Source organism: Drosophila kikkawai, unplaced genomic scaffold, assembly GCF_030179895.1.
Source record: "Drosophila kikkawai strain 14028-0561.14 unplaced genomic scaffold, DkikHiC1v2 scaffold_253, whole genome shotgun sequence".
Classification (NCBI taxonomy): Eukaryota; Metazoa; Arthropoda; class Insecta; order Diptera; family Drosophilidae; genus Drosophila; species Drosophila kikkawai.
Genome location: NW_027222595.1, coordinates 167501 through 178318, shown reverse-complemented (window position 1 = coordinate 178318; position 10818 = coordinate 167501). Strand labels below are relative to the sequence as shown.

Genomic DNA, 10818 nt, shown 5'->3' with positions numbered 1-10818 from the left:
TGCTCCCATACCAAATTTCTTTTTAGCTTCATCATGTTTGTAACAAAATATGATGCAGCCCTCTCACTAATGCTGCTATCCGCTGCTTTTACTCGATCCCAAGCCCTATTGTTCAGGTCAGGAGCTTTCGTTTCCCCCCCGCGCGACTGCGAAGCGCTCCCGCTTCTGCAAAGCTCCTCAGCCCGCTCTCGCTTATAGGGGTCAGAGGGTAAGGGCAGAGAAAAACAAATAGGAAAATATAAATAAGTATAATCGTAAGTTTAAATGATAGAACCGACCCATCGAAACGCATATGCCGCGACTAGAGTGTAGGGTAGCGCCTTCCAGAACATGCCGTTTTTCTTCTACCTGCATTCGCAGCGCCAGCGAAATCGTACGATTTTTTGCTTATTTTTCCTTCCTCCAGTCCTCCAGCATCGAGAGCGCGAGAGAGGATTTGGGAAAAGTTCCGTAGCTTTTGGCTCGTTTGCTATGCAAGGCACGCTGCGTGTAGAGAAATTTTGTGACGCTCGCTCACTTGAAATTGAAAACCAGAGCAAAGCACACGCATCGTAGATCATTTTTACTATAATAATTCCGGCACGTGGAGTATACAGTTTCAATCGAATTAATAGTAAAGTGCCAGCAAGAGACCAGTGACAAAACTTAATAAGTGTTGTGCACGAGCGAGAACGGGTAAATATTAACTACGGAACGGCAGAGTTTATAGTATAGTTAACCCTTTTGTTGTGCAGGGCTAGTTTGGCGCTAGGCGACGGCTCATACGTCCTTCGCTAGGCGTAGGCGTATCGCCGGCGTGGCAGCCACACGCGGCAGAAGTTGGCGATCATCGACGTGCAACTCAACGCGGTGCAACCGAGCGGCCATAACCCTACTCTTTGGAAGCCCTACGGCGGCAGCGACGTCGACGTGCAGCCCAACGCTGTGCGACACGAGCGGCCATAACCTAACTTTTCGGAGGCCCTACAGCGGCAGAGACGTCGACGTGCGGCCAACGCAGCACGTGCGCGTAACCCTACTTTTTGGGTACCTCTGCTTTGCCACGTCGGCTGCCAAGGAGCTATAGCGATCCGAGTGCGACCGCACTAAACCGGGAGCGAGAAATCTCCAAGAGTCAGACCAGAGGCGGCCTGTGTCTGAGTTCTCGGAGTAATGTAACCGGCCTCGTGCAGCCCCAACTAAGGCGATTCGGCTGTATGGACAGCGGCTAAGCATTACCTTTTCGAGCATAAGCCAGTAGGAACAGTGGAGGTGCACCTAAGGTAGCTGAGCGGAGACTAGGCAGGAGCAGGCGCAGCCGGATAGAGAGCTCGCTTGCGCGGCAGGCATGTGACCTGTCGAAGAAGTTGGAGGCGCGTCGCGGCGAGCTCACGCTGGATGATTCCAGTAACCCGAAGGATGTAGAGAAGTTTTGAGATCGATTAAATTTAGAGTAATGCGTAACGTTAGCTAGAAAGTAACTGATATTGTTGTTGCTTTTCTGCCATTTAGCGTAATATGTGAATGCGAACGCGAGCGTCCCATTTAAATATCGTTTCTGAACTTTCCAACTAACAGCCATCAGCACCTGCAACTTCGATGGGCCCAACGAACCAGCAGCGGAGGATCTGAGCGTAAGTCAGTATATCGAAAGTAAATCGGCACAAAGGCCGCATTTTTGATTTATTCTGTAAATATATATCGATCGTATGTATAATTTAAACGGGATCCTAAGCGAGCCGCATATTTACGCGTGTGTTTACTTAAATTTCAATTAACGTAGAGATAAATAGCTGGGGACTAGAGAGGTTAAGAAAATGATGAAAAATTGTAAGAGACAGAATTATGAATTATCCTGAAGTTTAACGAAATAATAATGGAGTAAAAACGTATATTTTTGGTCTATGTTAATACAGCAAGTGGATGTCGAATAACTTTAGAATGAGCTAAGATCGAAAAGATGAACTTAGTAAAGGGGTAACACTTAATTTATCAGAGTTTACCACGGCAGGGAGGGTAAAGACGTGGGGGCGAACGACACCTCAGCCACCCACAACGCGAGTGTTCCTCTCTTATACCTACTCTTTAGGGTCCGTCCGTACGTCTGATTAATTCAACCGTTGACCAATCATTTAGTTTACAGAATGTGCACTTAAACTTTTATTACAGTAGTGAAAGGGTGTGACTTATTATCGGTGAGGAAGGCCCACGCCATATCCGACGAGCTTTGAACCGAGCATAGCAAGAAGTGCACAAATACCGATCCGATTGTACACTGGAAAACCAACAGTATCTAGTGAGCACCTGCCTCTTGGCTACTACATAAATAAAATGGCGCCCAACGTGTGGGGCCAAAGACCGTTATCTGCATTTGAGAAATAAGAGGAAGAAGAATATCAAGCTATAGTGCAACTCGCAGGAGCCGCAAATACCTATTGTTTTAGGTGCAGGACCTTCGAGTGGTTTTAGCCCATGAAAATGCTCGACTATCCATCCAAAAGAATTTTTTTGTAATTAATTTAATCAGCAGAAATTGTTACTATTTTATACTAGAGATTTGCTAGTTGCGAGTTGAGGACTTCTTAGCCGGAATTGCGTCTTCGATTCGAGATCTTACGGATCAAGGCGACCGCAACGAACCCACTCACAGGCGCAAAAACTCGAGCCTGAAATTAGTTAGGTGGATCAAACTCCCGTTCAATAGGTAGAGGGAAGCGAATTCGGAATTAGTAGCTTGGAATAGCGATATGTTATCAAAACTTCGTGGTACTATCGACCAGTACTAACCGAGCGCAGAATACTATCCAAAGGCGACAGTTTAGACTACTGGCAAATGGTACTGTACGCGTATTTAGGAATATCAAGTGGAGGAACTTCGATGGATGACCAATACAGCGAATACAAACCTACAAAGCCGCGACAATATAGACAATATTAGTATAGAGTTGGTTAGGAGAGAACGCTCAGCAAGAAGGTATTCGACAGAAACTAGCTGGAAAAACAAAGACCATAAATTGAAAATATTAAGCAACCAATAACAGATACGCAAGAAGAAAATGCCTATTCATCATAGCTTAGAGAATTTAGCAGCCGCTTCTAATAATGACGAAAGTGTTTGCATTCTATGCACACGACCTTTAAGCGTGAACGATCTGACAGCAGCTTCTCCTTGTAATCATCGATTTCATCATCAATGTATTAGAGATCACTTGTCAGTAACGAACTCGTGTCCGACTTGCGATCGACCATGCACGGTGCAGCAGTTGTCAGTATCGAACAATAACTTGTTAGCCGAATTGGCAGATGCAGAACAAAGATCCGAGTCAGGAAGAGCACCCAATGAATATGACGCTGGCGAAGGCAGCAGCAGTCTTATCACAAACCGAGGCCGTAACAGGAATGAACCAAGAAGAGGTCGAAGTTTGGGGCAACGCAGAGGTATGGTTACTAGGTCTCAGCAACGTAGTAACGTGGCGCAGCAGCGCGATAGAAGCGCTAATACACCATCAATTCTCGATTCATCTAGAGCAGAGAGTGTCGAAGAAATAGGTAGAGTAGTTCAAGCAGCAATGCAGTCTCAGCAACAGAAGCTTATGCAGGATTTGACTCTTTTCATACAGTCACAGATATCGAATTTGCAGCTCGAACAGAATGCCCAATCCCCGAGTAGGAGAAGCATGAACAATGTAACACAGGGACAAGCATTCGCAGTAGGTCAAGCTCAGCCAGGGTCAGGATTGAATTTACCGAACAGGGAGCAAAACGAGAGATTAGGGAATCGACAATCTAGTAGAAACTCTGAGAGGTCGCACACTTCGGTGCAGCCGGAGAAGGTGCCCGGTATTATCCAGAGTTGGCACATCAAATTAGATGGAGCCAAAGATGGCTTGCAGACAGAGGATTTTCTGTACAGAGTGCAAGCACTAGCCCAACAAAACTTGAACGGAGATCATCAGCTTCTTTGTGATCACCTACATCTGTTCTTTACCGGCAAAGCGAATGAGTGGTATTGGAAATTCCACCAAGCATGTACGAATTATACAACCAAGTTGGAACACAACCTTATATTGCTCAACTAGAACAGGAATCTGAGGATGTAGGACTAGAAGATGTGTCAGCCCTACAGACTAATCAGATAAGATGTTGGAACTGCGATAAGATAGGCCATAGGTTCGACGAGTGCCTCGAAGTTCGCAGCATCTTCTGTTATGGATGCGGAGCCAAGAACACTTTTAAGCCAAACTGTCAGCACTGTAGACCATCGGAAAACCGACAAAGGGATGCGTCGGCCAAAATCCACGCGTCGCATCCGAAACATTAAAATCCAGTAGTGGTACGCAGACAGAACCGTGTGAAGTTTCAAATCTGCAAAAAGTACACCCAAACACAGCAAAAGTTAACCAACCATATCATATACGTGAAGCACAGTACGCTGAAGCCAGACGAAGAATATTCGCAGACGTTTGCAGCAGTATTGACACTCACAAACCCGGACGTTCAACACTAAGAGCACGATCATTTTGGAACAAGGTTCGAAAGAACCGGAAAAAGTTGATAGCAGCAGTTTTTATGAATTCCGACAACCGTTTATACACGGAAATCGATTTAGTGGGTAAGCGCTATGTGGCGTTACTCGATTCAGGAGCAACGATAAGCTGTATCGGAGGCAACGCTGCTAGAGACTTAGCTCAGAACCCAAATTTACGAAAATGTTCAGGTCGCATTAAAACCGCGAATAACTCCGAGTGCCCCGTCGTAGGCAGACTCGTGGCAGACATAAATTATCGAAATCGTACACATCCAGTCGAATTTTTTGTGATTCCAGGGCTGAAGCAAGATATATATCTGGGAGTTGATTTCTGGCGAGACTTCGGTCTATTGTCCAAAATAATGGAAGAGACCGGAAGTGTAGCTGAACTTGACGTAGGGCGAGACGAAGATCCGGATCGATCGAGCAACAGAAGAGGCTAGAGACTGTAATCTCTAAGCTTCCCTCTTACGAGTCAGAAGGATTAGGTCGAACTCAACTAATTGAACATTCCATAGACGTTGGTCAAGCGAAGCCGGTAAAACAGAGGCATTGGCCCATCTCACCAGCTAAGGAGAAACTTATGTTTGCCGAAGTAGAGAATATGTTAGCGTTAGGCGTGATCGAAGAATCTCGAAGCCCGTGGAGCAGTAACTGCGTGCTGGTGAAGAGAGGAGAAAAAGTTCGGTTATGTTTGGACTCCAGGGAGGTGAAGAAGCTAACCATAAAAGACGCCTATCCACTCCCTCACGTAGACGGAATCCTTAGCAGATTGCCACCAGCGCGTTACATAACGGGTCTCGATATGAAACACGCATTCTGGCAGATTCCACTCGAGGAGAAGTCCAGGCAGTGCACAGCGTTCACGATCCCCAACAGGCCTTTGTATCAATACAAAGTAATGCCGTTCGGCCTGTGTAACGCAGCACAAACACTATGCAGACTGATGGACGCCGTGATACCAACACATTTGCGCCCTAGGGTATTCGTATACCTAGACGATTTATTAATTCTGTCGGAAGATTTCGAGTCCCACATGGTGTTGTTAGAAGAAATCGCGGTGAAGTTGAGGCAAGCTAATTTAACTATCAATATAGCGAAGTCGAAATTTTGTATGACCGAGATTAAATACTTAGGCTTTATCATAGGGTATGGACAGATCAAAGTCGATCCAGGCAAAGTTAGCGCAATCGACACATTTCCGATCCCGACGACAGTCAAACAACTTCGCAGGTTCCTAGGACTAGCAGGCTGGTATAGGCGATTCGTAGACAATTATGATACGATCACCTTACCACTCACGGAATTGCTTAAGAAGAACCGTAAGTTTAGCTGGGATCCGGAAGCTGAAGAGGCATTTAAATTAGTGAAGTCGAAACTGACCTCCTCACCTGTGTTACGAACCCCAGATTTTCATAATAAGTTCATATTGCTTTGCGATGCTAGTCTGTATGGACTTGGATGCGTATTAGCCCAAGAAAATGAAGACGGCGTTGAGTTACCAATAGCGTACATGTCAGAGAAGCTGACGAAAGCACAGCGAAACTATTCTGTGACAGAACTAGAGTGCTTAGCAGTGATTAGAGGGATTAAAAAGTTTCGTGCTTATATAGAGGGGCAGGAATTTTGTGTAGTGACAGATCACGCGTCCTTACAGTGGCTGATGAAGCAGAAAGACCTGTCAGGACGATTGGCTAGATAGTCAATCCAGCTGCAGGGTTTCTCATTTAGTATAAAGCACAGAAGCGGCTCGCAGAACGTAGTTGCGGATGCGCTGTCGCGTTGTGAAGAATCTAACCTAGAGGAAGTCACAGACGCAGGCCCAATCATTGATTTGTCATCTAGCGAATTCGATTCGGAGGAATACCTAAGCCTGATCGACCAAATCCAAACAAATCAAGCAAGATTGCCTGATCTGAAAATATCGGGTAAGTTTGTATACAAACGAACAGAAATCGCAAAGGGAGATGCCCTACAAACAGCGGATGCTTGGAAGCTCTGGGTCCCGACAGCCTTACGAAACGCAATCTTGTACCGAGCACACGATGCCCCAGATTCAGCTCATGTAGGCATGTCCAAAATGATTGAGAAATTGAAGCGTTATTTATTTTGGCCAGGTATGGTGACCCAAATCCGTGATTACGTAGCTAACTGTTGCATTTGCAAGTCGACTAAAAGTCCTAATCAAATATTAAGACCACCCATGGGGAATCCAACAACTTCCCAAAGACCGTTTCAGAAACTTTATATGGATCTCTTAGGACCATATCCGCGATCCAAGAGCGGTAACATAGGTCTGCTTATTATCGTCGATATAACTTCACGAAGTTTCACTTCTTGCACCCATTACGAAAGTTTACTTCTGATAGAATTTGCGACTTTTTGGTGAAATACGTCTTCTGTACATTCGGAGTTCCGGAATCCATACTAACGGACAACGGATCACAGTTTAAATCTGGATATTTTAAGGCTTTCCTAACGCGATTCGGCGTAGCACATGTGTGTACAGCCATTTACTCTCCCGAAGCCAACGCGAGCGAGCGAGTAAATAGATCCGTACTGGCCGCCATAAGAGCTTATATCGGGACTGATCATACCGATTGGGATAGGAATATAGACAAAATTAGCGCATCTTTAAGAGCGAACAATCATCGTAGCACCGGATTTTCACCTTATTATTTGTGTTTTGGTCAAAATATGATCATGAACGGAAAGGACTATGAATTACTAAGAAACATTAAGTCGTTACAGGATGATACCTTGTTGAAAACGCCTGATGTCATGCAGCTAGCACGTAGTCAAGCACAGAAGAAAATTAAGGAAACGCATGAAAACAATGCAAGTGAATAATAATTACGGAATCATTTGCGACAGTGATTTATTAAAACTTAGTGCCAATCATTACATTTGGAGCATTTTTATTAATTCCCAATTAATTTCAAAATGGCTGAAAGAGATTCGGCTGCAAAGCCAAATGCAAAACTTTTGATGGCTATGCAGAAACACGATATGGTTCTGAGTGACATCGAGCGAATGAAAAAGGCATTTGAGGAAAGAACTATTTCATTCGACAAAATTCAAATGGAATATCGAATGCAACTTCTCGAATCGTACTGTAAAAAACTAATGGATATCCAGGCAGACATTGATATACTATACTCAGAAAATGATCTGAGAGCGTCGGTTGAGGATGCATGTATCATTACAAAGGCATTGTATCGCTCCGCAATGATAGAAGTTGAACCTCAGAGAATCAGTCAAGGGGATTTCAGTGGTTATCGTCATTCATCGCAATTACCAAAAATGAATCTACCGAAGTTTAGTGGAAAACATTCGGACTACAAAAATTTTATAAGTCTATTCGAGAGTTTAGTTCATAACGATCCATCCCTTACAAAGGTAGAAAAGTTCAACCATTTGCTTACATGTCTAACAGGTGATGCATTAGGAACTGTAAAGGCGTTTCAAATTTCCGAGTTAAATTATGAGAAAGCATTGGCTAGCTTGAAAAACGTGTACAACAATAAATGTTTGATTTTCTTCGACACGATTTCTCAGTTGTTTGACCTTCCCCAGGTATCGAAACCCTCTGCATCAGGCTTGAGGTCTCTTGTTGATGAGATATCGGCTCTGTATGCATCATTGCAGTCGTTGGGTAGTGAACAGGAGATCAATAATGCAATTTTTATTCACATAGCTATGTCCAAGGTAGATCACACAACAAAATCCCGATTTGAGGAGCAGCTAGATTACAATAAGTTGCCGACATGGTCTGATTGTGCGTTTCAGTTGAATCGGCGATACCAGCATTTAGCTGCTGAGGAATCAACGAAAAGTAAAGGGAAGCCTAGCCAAGGTTCGAATAAGGGATACTCAAAATCGTCATTCTCATGCACAAAAGCAGATCACAAACCAGATTCGAAATGTCAATATTGCTCAGCGACGAATCATAATTTAGGTAGTTGCCAAGCCTTTATGGCTCTGTCCGTGATTCAGCGTTTTGATTTTACGAAACATAATCGGCTGTGCATAAATTGTTTAAATCCTGGTCATCCAGTTAAAAAATGCAAAGCAACAAAGTGTCGCGTCTGCTCTAAGCCTCATAACACACTTCTTCACAGATATGGGGTAGAGCAGCAACCTGTAGCTTCGGGATCAGGTTCTCAAGTGCAGTCACAGTCGTTTCCTGTAGCATTTGATCATTCAAATCAAGCCCACTCATGTCATGTTGCAAGTAGCGACCAAGTGATTCTTGCCACTGCCGTCGTTAAGGTGCGGGATAGATTCGGACAGTTTCAATTAGCACGAGCTCTTTTAGATTCCGGGTCGCAAATAAACTTTATGGCCGAAGATTTGGCACAACGTTTACGGCTACATAGGGAGGAGTCTTATTTGAATATTACTACTGTCGGGAAGAACGATTCGGTAGTGCGGCACAAAGTGCACACGTCAATTCACTCTCGCGTCAATGATCATAGTTTCGCAACCGATTTTTGGGTGTTAAGGTCAATTTCATCATATCAACCTGACTATGAGGTCAATTATGCCCAATGGAAAATTCCAGCAAACATTGAATTGGCAGACCCTCGTTTTCACAAGCCCGCAAAAGTGGACTTGCTTATTGGCGCAGAATCCTTTTTTGAACTTCTAAGCGTAGGCCAAATAAAATTGGGTTCCGACCATCCTTCGCTTCAGAAAACATTATTAGGATGGATTGTGTCGGGAAAGTACACTCAACGCTTAGCGAGTCAAGCTCAAGTAGGCAGCGTCACTGTCAGTGAAAATATAAGTTCTCTCGACTCTCTGGTGAAACGATTTTGGGAGTTGGAACAAGTCCCTGAGAGATCGAAGGCTGTTTACACAGCTGAACAAGTTGCTTGTGAGAAGCATTTCGAGCACACAGTAAAAAGACTTTCTTCAGGTCGTTTTGAGGTGAAGCTGCCATTCAAGACAAATCCAAGTGTTCTAGGCTTATCCTTCGAAACGGCAAGATGCAGATTTCTTTCGTTGGAGCGCAGACTTGCGAATAACTGCGAGTTGCAAGACATGTATCACGAGTTTATGAGAGAGTATCTTAACCTTGGGCACATGTCACGGCTTCCAACGCCTCCTCCAGGACAACACTACTATATTCCACATCAATGTGTCCTGAGACCTGATAGTAGCACCACAAAGTTGCGAGTTGTTTTTGATGCGTCAAGTAAAACGTCAACCTCGATCTCATTAAATGAGACACTAATGGTGGGTGCAACTATTCAGAGGGAGCTTTACGCTATTTTGGCAAGATTTAGATTGAACAAATATGCCTTGACATCAGATATTTCAAAGATGAATAGGCAAGTAAACGTTGCCAATGAAGACCGAAATTTCCAACTCATTTTGTGGAGGGAAAAATCTACTCAAGCTCTCCAAACCTTTCGCCTAAACACTGTCACTTATGGGACAGCCTCAGCTCCATTCTTAGCCATTCGTTGTCTCTTTGAGCTATCAAAAATTTACGCTAAATCACATCCGGTGGCAGCGGAAGTAATTTCGAGCGACTTTTACGTCGACGATATGCTTACAGGAGCGAACAGTTTGGACGAATTGGAAGTGATTCGCAAGGAAGTCACTGAGGTTTTGGAGTTAGGGGGTTTCCATCTAGCCAAATGGGCAGCAAATCATCCAAGTTTGATGACTAACCAGGGACCAGAAAAATCTCTTATATTTAACACCTCTGAGTCCGTTAAGACGCTTGGAATGAGGTGGAACCCTCAGAATGATGCATTTCATTATAGTTTGGAGGATTCGTTTCAATCCTTACCTCCCACGAAACGCAACATTTTGTCCGTCACAGCTCGTTTGTTTGACCCCTTGGGGCTATTGTGTCCGTTGATCACAAGAGCAAAAATCTTGCTTCAGGAGCTTTGGCGACAAAAACTAGATTGGGATGAATCAGTTCCCATGAAATTGCATACAAGTTGGAACGAATTTAAGCAGAATTTATCAGAGATTGACAAGATATCCATTCCTCGATATATCTGTCTGTCAGCCTATGACGCTGTTCAAATCCACGGATTTGCTGACGCATCGAGCCACGCCTACGGCTGTTGCATTTATGTTCGCACGGTGGCTGGGACAAATAGGTTATCGAGACTGCTAACCGCTAAGTCACGAGTGTCCCCGCTAAAAACCAAATCAATTCCAAGGCTCGAATTATGTGCAGCGCATTTGCTGGCTAAGCTATGGACTCAAGTATCTCCTTTGCTACACAAGATAGAGTTGGAGAGCGTTAATTTTTGGTCGGACTCCCAAGTCACTCTATACTGGTT

At 44.2% G+C, this 10818-nt stretch overlaps 1 long non-coding RNA gene across 1 annotated transcript in view; it reads left to right on the top strand.

Annotated features, from left to right (window-relative positions):
- Positions 1 to 536: 536 nt before the first annotated feature.
- Positions 537 to 10818, top strand: part of LOC121502000 (uncharacterized) — a 30493-nt gene continuing 20211 nt past the window's right edge. Inside the window, exons 1-2 of the long non-coding RNA XR_005990775.2 lie at positions 537 to 675; positions 735 to 1613. This is a non-coding gene — a long non-coding RNA (uncharacterized lncRNA). The remainder of the gene's footprint in view (positions 676 to 734; positions 1614 to 10818) is intronic.